Below are 13762 nucleotides of genomic sequence, written 5' to 3'. Positions count from 1 at the left end.
TAAAGGCCACTCAACAGAGACGATCTCCCTCTCTGTACCTGTGTTACTCTCTCTCTCTATGTATCTTGGTGATATCTGTCTGCTTATATGTCTGTCTATAGTTTTTCTGGTTAGAATTTTTTGTTGCTATTTCATTTATACCTGATGATGATTGCTTGTGTTGCAATCGAAACGTCGTGATTTTTATTTTATTTTACTTTTATTAATTTTAATTTTTTACCTACGTGACTTTACCGAAAAAACCTAAGAATACAAACACACAATGTCACTGGTAGTATTGGCCAAACATCTTTAATACTCAACGATTACCTGCAAATTGCGTAATTGGATTCCACATGGCAAAAATCGTCCTCTATTGCAAAAAGACTTGACAGGACCCTCGTGAAAGAGAGTCTTGAGACTCAGCGAAGCTTCCTCAGTAATGAGTGAAACAATAATTTACAGCGCCAAAACCCCTCTGGCTGCAATTTATTGTTGCACAGCTTCCAGTGTGCACGACACAGCGCCTCAGGGCAGCAGCAGCAGGAGTCTGTTACCCAACACACAAAACCTGTCAAACGGCTCGCACATTCTCACCTGCAGCGGTCCACTTGTGTTCCCACACGGCGTGCACCGTCAAGTCACGAATGCCGCGCGGTTACAAGCCGTATCATCAACGCCATCAACCCGTTACTGCGCCCAAGAGATTCCCAGACTGCAGTCTCCTCTTCTCATCGTGGGGGGGGAGGGACCAGCTCATCATCATCGATTCCACACGACCACGCTCGTCAACAATCTCACTTCGTTCGTGTAACAAGGAGTGCCTCACGAGAGGGTTTTCCCCTCGAGTTGACCCCCATCCCGGCCAATCAGCCGCACCCCATTCTGGGCAACAGTGGTTTTCATAGGGTGGTAGGCAAAAAATGCAATACCTACACACATAACGCACGTTACACAAACACAGACCCCCAGCAGATCCGAACACAAGGAGCGCAACTCGGATCAGACCCATATTTGTGTTCTTTTGAAGCAAACCACAATAACTACTTAAGAGCGTTTTCACACAGATGCATTGCATTGTATAATTAGCGGGGTAAAGGTGACGCTTTATACTCTCGAATTTTAAGCTTTTTTGTGGTTTTGAAGAATTTATTCTTTCATTCACGCCCACTGACATTGTTGACTTGTGCCCGGTATCTCTCCCAGGTCTCCACTGCAACAGAATCGTCGTCTCATTGGCTCCTTGCGAGTAAAAACGCGTTACAGGCACCGGACAAGTTGCCCTTCATAAAGAGCTGTACAGCTCAATGGGCTTCACCGTGTAATAAACTTCTAACTTCTAATAGTTGCTGACACACACACACAATGATACACACAGACCTCCCATATAGCCTTATTAACAGGCTGTTGGGGAAAGTGCTGTTAGCGAGCACCTATGAAGGCCGGCACTGCACACAACCCCACTGTCTGTCCAGAGGTACTGTTTACACACTGTGGCACCCAGTACTCATTTAAGGCTGAGACAATCTAAGGGAAGCCCAAAATAGATCCAGATATGCATCACTGATATTGGCTATTGAACTTGGGTCGCTGGGATCTTAGCACAGCTCCCCCCGCACACAAAGACAAAAACTGTTAGAGGAAATGCTGTTAGTGAGCACCTATCAAGGCCGGCATGGCACACGATGGGGTTGGTGGCCGGCACCACATGCAGAGCCGCCTTTGTCCCTCTCGTGGTGATGTTTACACACCGCACCAGGTACTCATTTGAGGCTGAGTCGACCTGGAGGAGGCCCAGGACCGGTTCAGATATTCGTTAGTGGTGTTGGCCATGAGCGGGAATTGAAGTCGCTGGGTTCATAGTACAGCGTGCTAACCGCCGCACTACTGCTGTTCACACATTCACTGACATGCACACAACCATTGACACAACAGCCGCCATTCTTCACCAAGAAGTGGTGACGTCACCACAGCGATTGTACCAGGCTAGGTGCACTATGAGGCCACGTGAAGTGTCGAAGGCTTGCTGAGCGGAGGTCACGGCATAGACCCGGGTGCCATGAGTAGACTGAAATGACTGGCAGATGCACCACCTGTGCCCCCTGCTGTGCCAACTTGCTGCATTTTAGCCGCTAGGCACTCTGCTCATTGTTGTGAGTGTCACTCCTCTGCCCTCCACTGTTATTGAAGGGTAACTGCCTTCAACTGCCCAGTTACACCGCTGGTAACCAGCCTTCTGCAAGTCCTCTCAGCTCCACATCCTACCATACCGCATAAATGCATCACTTCTCCAACCCAAGCTGCGCGTACATTTAGCTCCCTCTGTCCGGCCAATCATAAGCTCCTTGGGCATGTGGTGGCTGGACATGTGGGCAACGTGACCCAGCCAATGCTTCCTTGCCTGCTGGAGGAGCTCACGAGCTGAGACCAAGCTACTGTAAATTTAAATAGAGTACTCGGTGGACGTCCACCACTGCAGTGGAAGAATGGCAGGCACATTGTACAGATGATAAGATGGTAATCAGTGGGCAGATCAGCTCCTAGTGTCAAGGACATGGGCCCGCATCCACTGTTCCATCACTATATAGTGCAGCAGATGTCCTTTCTTGGACCTCGCATGCACCCATTATGTTGTGTGGATGCGCCGATACCGGAACAGCGTGTTGGGAATTCCAAGCCCATGGGGTGTACAGAAATATAACAACCTCCTACTGTTGGTACTGAGCTGATCTGGCCCATGTGTGATGTTCATCGTCGGTGAGGGCGTAAGAAATCACAACCACCATGGGAAATGAGCCCACAGCAGCCTGGGACTTATGGCTTCCCACCCCTCGCCTCCACGCTCCCACCCCCCATTCATTCTGTTGTATGTCAGCAATGCCACTCCCTGTTGTTTGGCAGTTTCCTGCCGTGAGTGGAGGACTGTCCACCCCTCATAATGACTGTAGCCAGAGCCGGTCCACCAGACCTCCTGTATTCCACCACAGAGGTCCAGGCGGTACCGGTCCATCTCCCGATAGAGGAATGGCTGTCTTTCCTCCACAGCGAGAGTTTGAACATCCCATGTGGCCAACCACAGTGGTCTCCTTTAGGAACCTCGAGTAGGGGGGGGGGGGTTCAGTCTGGCTGCACCAAATGGGGTTTGGCCAGATGGCGTCATAAACGCCTGTTCCTCTGGGGCCTCTAGCACGCATGTATGCTGAACCTCTTTCGCACCGTATGGAGCCGACCATGCTAATCGGCACAAGCTTAGTTGGGCGTTTCCACCGTGGTATTTAATGAAAAGTAGTACCAGGTGGAAGGGTTACCAGGTCCTCGTACACACTAACATAACTACAGACACTCACTGACAGACTTATAAACCCCCTACTCACACACGCTCACCCCCTACTCACACGCGCTCACCCCCCTGTTCACCCCCCCACTCACACCCGACCAACCTCAGTGCTCCCACCCCCATACCACGTCACCCACACACTGCCCCATACACCACACTCCACAATACACACCACCACCACATACAGAATGTACTACACAGCACTGTAAACCATGCATCACACTGCAACCATAGAAACCACCACACGAACCACTTCACACTCCCGTGCTGTGCACCACTCCAGTGTCAGACATTCACTAATACACATACAAATATCCCCCGTATTACTCTAAAAGACTGTTAGCGAGCACCTAGGAAGGCCCGTACGGGACACGAGGGGGTGGGTGGCAAACACCACTCCCCTTTGTCTCCCCAGTGGCGATGTTTAAACACCACACCAGGTACTCATTTGGGGCCGAATCGACCTAGGGGAGGCACAGGACTGGTTCCAATAATCGTCACTGGTGTTGGCCGTGAGAGATAATTGAATTCGAGTCGCCGCTACACTACCGCTCTCTATAACACACAGACACATTTGCCGACACACACACATGCTGGGACCCGACGTGACCCCCGAGTCCGCAGGCCCCACCTCCCTCATTACCTCCTTGCTTGTCCGAGCACCACCCAAGTCACCCCTTCTCCTGCACTCTCACTCTGCCCTCTCTGCCTCCCCATCTCTCGTGATTTAATGGAGTTATTTTAATTTATTATTATTTTATTATTATTATTTTACCTACGTGACTTTACCGAAAGAAACCTAAGAGTATATACTCTCCGTTTACTCTGCATTTCCCTGTTCCGCTAGATCGCCATGTCTTCAACGCTCTCTTTCTCTTGGTCTCTATCCCTGTCTACATACAACCACCTCTCTGTCTGCTCCCACATGCAGCCTTGATGTAGTCTCATCCCGTATGGGTTCAGATGCTCTCTGGCAGCTAAATGTTACCTAAATCTAAATCGCTCGATGAAGACTGAAGATCTGAACCTCGTAAACTGTAACATGACTGGCGATGAGTTCATGTTCTCAGGGTGGCTATACGGCCCAGCAGCAGCGCTCGCTCGCCGCTTGTTCCAGAGGTTCACAGCTCGAGTTGGCGGCCAGCGCGGTGATTACAGTTGGCTATGCGCGGTGCGAAAGACGTTTAATATGCACACTGTACCAGTGTACGTTCAATATTCCATGCTGTCATTAGAAAAACATTAGTAGGCCATTGTGTGCCGGGGGTTATGGGCCACCTTTGCCAGATTAACAAAAAATATACACCGCAAATTGCTCAATTGGGATCACACTGCAGCAATAATCGCCCCCTACCAGTAAATGAATGTCCACTTGCAGGTCAGGTGCTGAGTTATCTTGCGCCCACAGGGACAGCAGCCACTGGGGGTGCCCCTTCAAATGTTTTACTGCCACATCACTCAACTCTGTACGGCGTTCAACCTCAACCTGTATCCACTACTTTGTCCATTCTGCTGCCCAGATACTTATACATGCATTTTTCCACATTGACTCCCATAACTCTCCAAAGTGCATTTAATCCAAAATGCCACAATCAAACCTCGTACACATACACGAGCCCACACAGAGACAATGCATAAAGATCTCTGCAGTGGCTCCTAATTTCCGAGTCAGCAACAAGATCACCCTCATCGTCTTAAACATCCTCCATGAGCTTGCCCCATGCCTCACGCTGCTCCACTTTAAAGTGGCTCCACTTCCACAGCCTTGCTCCCTCTGATTAAGTAAACATGGCCCAAATCAATATCCTCTTATTTAATAATTGGGTTTATGGGTGAGATCGCATAAACACAGAGTCAGAGTGTCGTACAACCCTCCTCCTCCATACACCCCAGCCCCTCATGCTTCCAACCCCCTTGGTCTGTTCAAGTCCAGGCTCAAGACCTTCCTCATCTCGTCTGCCTCCTGTGGCTGCCTGCCTCTTCTCTATGAAGTGTCATTCAGTCACAACTCACCACAGAGTCTGTTCTCCTAGAAAGCGGTGGTAGTTGAGTTCCTGAAAAACATAGCATTATAGAATATCTCGTTATAATAAATAATACAGGGTGTTTAAAAAGATGGACCCAATTTCAAAGCAGTATATTTCACGATGGCAAAACGTTACAATTATAGAAAAGTAACAAACGGTTGAATGAGTTATCAAGTTTTACTAACCATTTTATAAATGCTCTATGTGCCCTCCACCTTCTGTACGGACAACATCGAGACGATAGTTGAATTAGTCCCAAACGCCTCTCAAAGTGTCTTCTTCCACTGAACTCACCGCTGCCGTGATTCTGTTTTTGAGGTCATCCAGATTAGTCGCTAATGGTGGCACAAAAACACGGTCTTTGATGTATCCCCACAAGAAAAAGTCGCAAGGTATGATGTCTGAGGATCTTGGGGGCTAAAAGTGTAGCGCCAAGTCTTGGATCTTGTGCGACCTATTCAACGTTGAGGAAGTGTGTCTTGCGAATGACTGAGGCTAGGGGCTGTTTGTGCGCTGGGAGAGGCATCTAGCGGTAATAATTTTAAACTATGCCCCGCCCTTTCAAGTGGTAAGAGTTTCATTCATGGGCAGTTCGTGGTTGCAGAGATATAGCGATTTCAAATCGGGTCCATCTTTTTTAAACACCCTGTATGTAATATAGGGTAAAGCACACTCCACGATAACGTGAGATTCGTACGCAGGCTGAACAAAGACTGAGGTGCATGGGTAGTATTTAGAAGCATCCAGCAGCATCCCAATGCCTTGTGTGATGCTACATCGAGACAGCCGTACGACCGCTTATTCCTACTCGCGCAATGTAGTTCTGTTCGCTCAATCGTGTTAGATCCAATTCACATCAGTGTTGTAAAAAATGTGTTCCCTCATACATTCAACATGTTGTATCCCATTTGCATTATGAAAACATGCGACGTTATAGGAGAACATACTTTACTTCATATCCTTCCCCCTTCTTGAGACCTCGTGAAGCACATGCCCAGCTAGGTTTTTTTACAGGAACTCGCGATGCAGTGACATTTCATCATCGCCATCATCAGCAGCCATTAACAGTACACTGCTACGCTTGGCCTTGACATGTCTCTAAGATGTGGGTGTTACCATCAACCGCATCAGAACATCAACAGGCAGCTGTGCACACCTCCTTTAGGGATGAAAAAAATCAAAGACAAGCCACAGTCGTGCGATTGTGGCCACGCAGCCCAAACTAAGGACCATAAAGTGAATCCTGTAGTCTGGGCTCCCTCAACAAAGGTGGAATAGAAAACCTAAAACTCTCTCCTGAAGACCTATCATGGCCAGCAGACCTCGACATTCGCATTTAGCTCCTGAAAAGGCATATTCACAAGACTAGAGAACAGTCCACTGCTGGATGATGGCACCCCATGTCACAGTCATCCTTCACGGCTTTGCAATACCAAAATCCATGATGTCCCTGATGAGATGATGTCATCGCTTCTTCTCCATGGTGGTCATCCTCTCAGGAGAGTGCCTCACTTTGGAGCCCTGCCTTTTTGTTAGCCTCTTATATCAGCCTACATTATGGGACCTCCTTTGCCGGTACCAAAATATTAAAATAGGTTTTCCCCTTTTTCTGGCAACAAAACAGGTGTTAAGATGTTACAACACCAAACAGAAACCTTTTACAAGGAATCATGTCTGCATTAACCACATATACTTCTGGTCAGAATGCAAACAAAAAAACTTACTCTGATAGTATATGCATTGTCTTTGAAACTGATTGGTCCACACCAGAGTGGACCAACCCTCCCATTAATGTCTTAGCTACCTAGAAACACATCACGATGCACTTTCTCCACCCCCCTCTTCATCCAGAGTGGTATGGACCTATCAGTTTACCAGGCTTGCTGGGTATTTCTCTCCCCCGGCCGCCGCGAGGTGGATTTCCACACAGCTCTCTCATCGACATGCTAATTTCTCTGCTCCAGCAGACCCACCTCTCTCTCTGCCCCCCCCTCTATTTAAGTCCTCGGCACCGAGGCGTTGGGTCTGTGTGTCTATGTTGTCTCTCTCTCTCTGTGTCTCTGTGTTGTCTCTCTCTGCTTGTGTGTCTGTCTGTGTGTCCCCGTGTCTGTCTCTCAAATTTAGCAATCTTTGGAAGAACGTAACCACCAGGTAAGGTGCTGACTGTTGTGTTAGCGGACTCTGTGTGTTGGATTGCATTGTATTTCTAAGTTCACTAGGTTTCTTTTCTACCTGATGACGATTGCTTGTGTTGCAATAGAAACGTCGTATTATATTATTTAATTTATTTTCTTTCTACGTGACTTTACCAAAAGAACCAAAGAGTACAACCATTATTTTCTTTCATTTCGTGAGCTGCACTTTTGTTTTGCCTTCACCGTGTGCATCTGTAGCCCCACTCTGTAGCCCTCTGTGTTTAAGTTCTTCAGTTATTTCCTTCTGCTCATTTCCATTGGCTGCCATAATGATGGTCGCCACAGCGAATCTAACAGGGTTCACGTTTTCTCTAATTGTGTTTTTGCCTTTTTCGAATTCAATGAAATGCAAATGTCTTCTAATGTTGATGAGAGAAGCCTCATGAGGGAGCATCTCCTTGCCCAGTCCCTTTTCTCATGTGCATTGTTAGTTCATACATGCAATTTCAGGGCAGCTGACTGCATCAGTTTTAAATTAATGAAATGTGGACTATAACAAGACAGTTATATTTAGATGCGAATAAAACCACACACCACCCTCCAGTACTGGAATTATGCTGGTTCATCCTTCAGAATATTTTTTTATACTGGAGGAATCCGATGAGCTATGCAGCTCTTTTTCACGGATGTCCTGTAGGGGCGGGTAAGAACGTTCCAACAAACAATAAAAAAGATGATAGGAGTGCAAAGTACAACAAAGGCAAACAAATCGCCTACAAACATACCAATGAAACTAAACCATCCTCATCTTACCAGGCAAAGCCCACTGAGGTATTAACTTATTTTTCAGAAGCAACTTGACCACAAATTATGGCTCAAAAAAGTGGCTTATCACGTGTAAACGTATCACTGCAAAATAATTCAAATAATCTTAATGCATGTTTCTAAATGTGGAGGGAAAAACCAGAGGGCCTGGTGGAAAAAAATCCACGTGACCACGGGTGGGAGAGACATGCAGACTCCTTGATTCAGTCTCTGCAGAAATCCGCCTCCTTGGCGTCACGTCACATCGTGAACTTACTACCCCAATTTACCCCATCTCAGATCTACTGCACAGTAGCCAAGTTCACAATCCTGTATTTCAGGAAATAACCTGTAAAACTCTCCATGATAATAACAACTTTGACCAGTAAAAATGCATAATTTACCCTCCCATGAATGTCTTAGCTGCCTACAAACACATCCCGATGCACTTTCTCCACCCCCTCTTCATCCCAGGTAGTATCCACATCACGAACGCGGATCATTATACTAAAACTAAACTTTTTCTTTTACCAGGTAATGCTTACTGAGCTATCTATGTAGCTCTTTTTCAGAGGCGACCTGACCAAAATCATAGCTCAACGAAACAGCTTCTCAGTGTGGAAATTTAAAACAGCCAAATACTGAAAACGCACATTTCTAAAACGTGCAGGGAACAACCGGAGCACCCAGAGAAAAATCCATGCGACCATGGGGAGAGAAACATGCAGACTCCAAATGTATAGTCAGCAGGGTCGAGATCGAACCCGCAAACTCCTACATACCAGGCGAGGAAGATAACATCTCGCCACGGAACACCAATCACGAACACATATCGCTAAGGCAGATCACTAACGTGGAGCATAACTGTACAGGGTTTAGGAGCAGCTGGACCAAATCCCAGTTTCGATATTTCATACTATAATGCGAAGAGTAGAAACAATAATAATAATAAGTGTTTTACATGGCAGCGTCATTCATGCAGACTGCATCGCACACCGCCGCACAATCCCGCGACACACAGCGGTGTGCATAAAATGAATATCTTTTCATTCTATGAATGATGAGTGTTCATCCGTGTGGGAGGAAACCGGAGCAGCCAGAGAACAGCACACGTGTGATGGGGACAACAATGTCCCATACAGATGGAGCCAGATAAGAGATTAGTCCACAGTTGCTGTGCCACCTCCGGGCAAGCCATGGTACGGCACCTCGACGCTCACGGGAAGGGAGTTCACAACATTTGTGCGATCCACCAACCCTCGCTGCCTTATACAATGCTGGATTACGGACTGCCACAAGCACCTGGCAACACAAGTGTTCCCAGTTTCATTGTAAAGTACTGTACCATCTGTCTCCATAGCAAAACAAACGACACCACCATTCAAATAACCTGAATGCAATGAACACTAATTTTAGCAACAGTTCCTATAGCAGCCCAAATACTACGTATTACAGTTAAGTGTATCCGCAGAGGCAATGGCAATCAAGTAGCCCATGTTAACAACCGTCTTCATAAGGCACATTGGTACTGTAAAGGTTACTTTCATTATCAAATTTAGGCCATCATCCGTTCAAGCTGTGGCGTTTTCTGCCCAAGCCCACTTACATTACTTCACTAATTCACCGATGTCATTAACCTTTGGGTGTTCTCCAATCCACGCTTTCCACTTTGTCTCTCAAATTTTTTATCTCGGCATGTATCTCTACCTCAGTTTATTGACACGTAGGCTTTCACGACCAATATTATAAATGCCGTACTCAAATTGAAAATTGTGGATATACTCTCTAACACATTGGTGTACTGAACTAGTAACTAATTGGCACGTTTTGTTTACGTGAGAAACCTTACGAATTGGCTGTGGTGGCAGGCTAACAACACATTTGTATTTCCACAATCTAACCGAAAAAAACCTTATTATGCATCTCTACCTGCTTCTTTGCCCACTTCAGTTGCTGTTCTAACATCTTTATATTAGACCTTTTTACTTCCGTATGTCAGAGCACCTCGTACGCAAACACATTTACAATTTATTCACAGGCACATTTCAGGTACTGTACTTTTCATTTTAGCGACTGATTTCAATAGCTATCCTAGGTACACACAAACTGCTGTGTTTACAGTGGTGTGTGTGCCTCCCAACCCTAGAACATTCAGTCAGAAATTAAAACGTGTTTTTGTCCCCATGCTTATAATCAGTGAAACGTCATTGTCATCCTTGAGGTATAATCCAAGCATCCTGTCATTGTTTCCCCATGGTGAGCATGGCAGTATCGTGCAGCAATAATGCACAGGCACCTAACGTTGCATACATCTTGATTCAACTAAACTAAACACTTTATTATTTTACCAGGTAAGGCCCACTGAGCTATTTAGCTCGTTTTCAGAAGCGACCTGGTCACAAATGATAGCTCAACGAAGTAGCTTATCATCGTGGAAATGTAAAGCAGCCACATACTCTAAACGCACATTTATAAATGTGGCGGGAAAAACCGGAGGACCTGGAGAAAAATCCACACGACCACACAGGAGAGCCATGCAAACTCAGGAGTCAGGGTTGGGATTGAACCCACTACCTCCTCTATACCAGGGGAGGTAATTAACATATCGCGTGGTATTCCTATTCACACCACTGTGTGAATGAATGGGCCGATTCACGCACATGGTGGTGAAACCTCTGAGAGGCTGACTACAGTAATTGGGGGCAGGGTCCCTTCCTGTTACAAGGGATGTCCGGCATGCTGCAAAAAAATAATCTAAGTATTTACCGAAAATTACATTTGATTAATAATATAATGCCGCTTGTTAAACCAGGAATGCCCTGCCGGGGGGGGGGGGGGGGTACAGATACATGTTCAGCATTGGGATGCTTGGTTCAACACTCGTGACACTGCATGTTTTTAGCTAAGAGAGGGAACTGGAGAAGCCGGAGGAAACCCATGCACAACAACAGGGAGAGAACATACAAACGCCACGCAAAAATGCGTTCGAGTTCGTAATCAAATCCAGCGCCTTCGTGCTGTAAGCCACGAAGTATCATCACCACTCTACCATTCGGTCACCCAAAACTGCATGAAATGCTGAAGATGGTAAATGTCCGAGATGTCTTTCCTTCTCAAATGTTCACAGCCACGTTTAGTGCGTCAGTAGTTATACTACGCGCTGTTCTAGTCAGGTTTAAGCAGTGCACTGCCGTGCATTTACGACAGATGAAGGCTACAAGGTTCAGAGTCCATTCTACAATGTCAAGTCAGCCAACGTTACCAACTCGCTGGAAAAGCTAACAGCAAGGGTGGCACACACACATATAGTGTGCATAAGCAAGCACGTATGTCTGTCATCAGTCTGACCCAGCCGTAAATAAGGAAACATTACAACCGACTAATGTGAATACACGGACCAAACTGGACCAAGTACACGGTACAAAATGAAGGCAAAGATCCCCCACGTAGTCTACACAAGCGATTGGGGCAACTGCTGTCAGCGACAATCTATGAAGGGTCCATACGGCACACGATATTTACACACGGCACCAGGTACTCAAATAACTAGTTCGTATATTCATCACTGATGTTCGCTGTGGCCAGGGGAAACTGGAGAATTGCACAAACTACTGCACCAACATTATCCTCTACGGTGCACGCACACACAGCCAGTCCAAGCAAGCGGTCATCAACGTAGATAAGAGTTGATACGTTGATTGAATCGAGCAAGGTTATTAGTTTGGGAAAATATACGATGGGAGGGAATTCCCAAGTGCAGGAGTGCGAGGGATGAAGTAGAAAGATTTGTGGTGTGACCTGCAGTGTGATGAGCGGGTAATTGAATGGATGGATGGGCGAGTGAGTTTTTTCGTGACCTGCAGTGGTGGTGGCTGAACAGTACGGACGAGACGAAACAGTTAGAATTGGAGACAGAGTCCTCAACATTGGTGGAGGAATCAACGAGTGATGTTCACGGCAAAAGTAACCATGGTCGTTGCGAGAGAAGAGCAATAAGGAGGCGACTGATTGACGACATGTGAGCGAGTGACTATTGTGAATCGGTGAGCGATGAATCATCAACCATCCTCACTGCTTTACGATTCTGGGCGTAGGCAGCAGCATCATCATCATCATGCTACACAACAGCAGCTGTGCCACCACCAGCACACGCGCTGGGGACACGGAGACACACACACACAGGCAGTGGGCACGCACACGGACCGACAAACCCCTCCTCGCTCACCACCCCGGGGGGGCCCAGCTCCGGGCCACCCTCTTGTCCCCCCCCCGCCTCGTCCCCGTTCCGTGTCCGCGGCTCGGGGTGGGGTCCCGACCCCCCCAGCTCCGCGGCGAGGGGACGCGCTCGGCATCTCGCGAGGAAGGAAACACTCACCCAGACCGCGACCACAACCACCTCGTCCTGCGGCCGTGGACGAGGAGGAGAGATGGCGAGTGGGAAGCGTCGGGCAGCAGACGACGAGAAAGAGACGGGAGACGCTCATCCAGGGCCGCAACCACAACGAGCTCCTCCGGCGAGGCGAGGAGTGAGACGCGGGGCGGAGGGGGACGAGGAGGAGCGGGGAGACGCCGCGCATCCAACGAAAGCCGCAGGAGGGTGGGGAGGGTGGGGAGGGTGTGGCTGCGGTGAGGGTGGAGGGGGGAGTGGTGGGATGATGGTGGCGGCGGAGGAGTCGAGGATGGGAGGCGGTGGGGGCGGAGGGAGGGAGGGAGCAGGAGGAGGCGGCTCTGGATTGGGTGGCGGCTGAGAGGAGAGGTGGGGGGACGGGGGGGAGGAGGAGGCTCGCGGGGGGCGCACAGCGGATGGAGGAGATTGCTGGGGGGGGGGGCGGATGGACGTGCGGGGGGGGGCTCGAGGGGGATGACGTCACCACGTGTCCGCCCGCTCAGGCTCGGCCGCCTTGAGCCTGCTGCTCATGAGTCACCGCCGGCTCGCCTGAGCCAAGTGGCCGTGCTGATGATCAGATAGCAACATCCTCACTCACAATGGCTCTGCTTCTTAACCTGGGGTGCACGCACCCCCTGGGGGTGCAAGATGCCCTTTCTGGGGGTGCGAGACATGGCCAGATTTTTTTTATTAGAAGATAATTCATCAAACACAAATGAAAGCACGGGAAAGTAAGTACAACTACTGTGCTTTGTTTCATCAAAGCTATGTATTTATTAACATTATATTTTACGATTGATAACCAAAGGGGTGCAAGGCTGCAGTAAAGGTTAAGAACCACTGCCCTAATAGAAGGCCGTGTGGCTGATGATGGTGAATATGGGGCTGTGTGAATGAGCGCTGGCGGTTTAGCCGCTTGCATATTTTGTTCAGAGGCAGCGCAGTGGTGACCCGCCTGACAGTGACAGTTCCCGGGTTCGATTCTCGACTCGGGCGCCTTTTCTGTGTGCAAATGATATTGGCCGAATATCCCAATGCCGTGAAGTTACCTGCGAATTAGGGATCACGCAGCGATATCGAGTCAAGGACCCTC

General features: G+C 48.1%; 1 protein-coding gene across 2 annotated transcripts in view; it reads right to left on the bottom strand.

Annotated features, from left to right (window-relative positions):
* Positions 1 to 12888, bottom strand: part of RAPH1 (Ras association (RalGDS/AF-6) and pleckstrin homology domains 1) — a 96114-nt gene extending 83226 nt beyond the window's left edge. For both annotated transcript variants that reach the window (XM_061572837.1, XM_061572844.1), the window contains exon 1: positions 12658 to 12888. The gene's annotated coding sequence lies outside the window, so the exon portion shown is untranslated. The remainder of the gene's footprint in view (positions 1 to 12657) is intronic.
* Between the last annotated feature and the right edge of the window lie 874 nt (positions 12889 to 13762).

This window comes from Lethenteron reissneri, chromosome 7 (genome assembly GCF_015708825.2).
Source record: "Lethenteron reissneri isolate LAM-NWPU_2019-01 chromosome 7, ASM1570882v1, whole genome shotgun sequence".
NCBI classification, from domain to species: Eukaryota; Metazoa; Chordata; class Hyperoartia; order Petromyzontiformes; family Petromyzontidae; genus Lethenteron; species Lethenteron reissneri.
The sequence above is the reverse complement of the archived record's forward strand: the minus strand, read 5'-3'. Positions and strand labels throughout refer to the sequence as shown.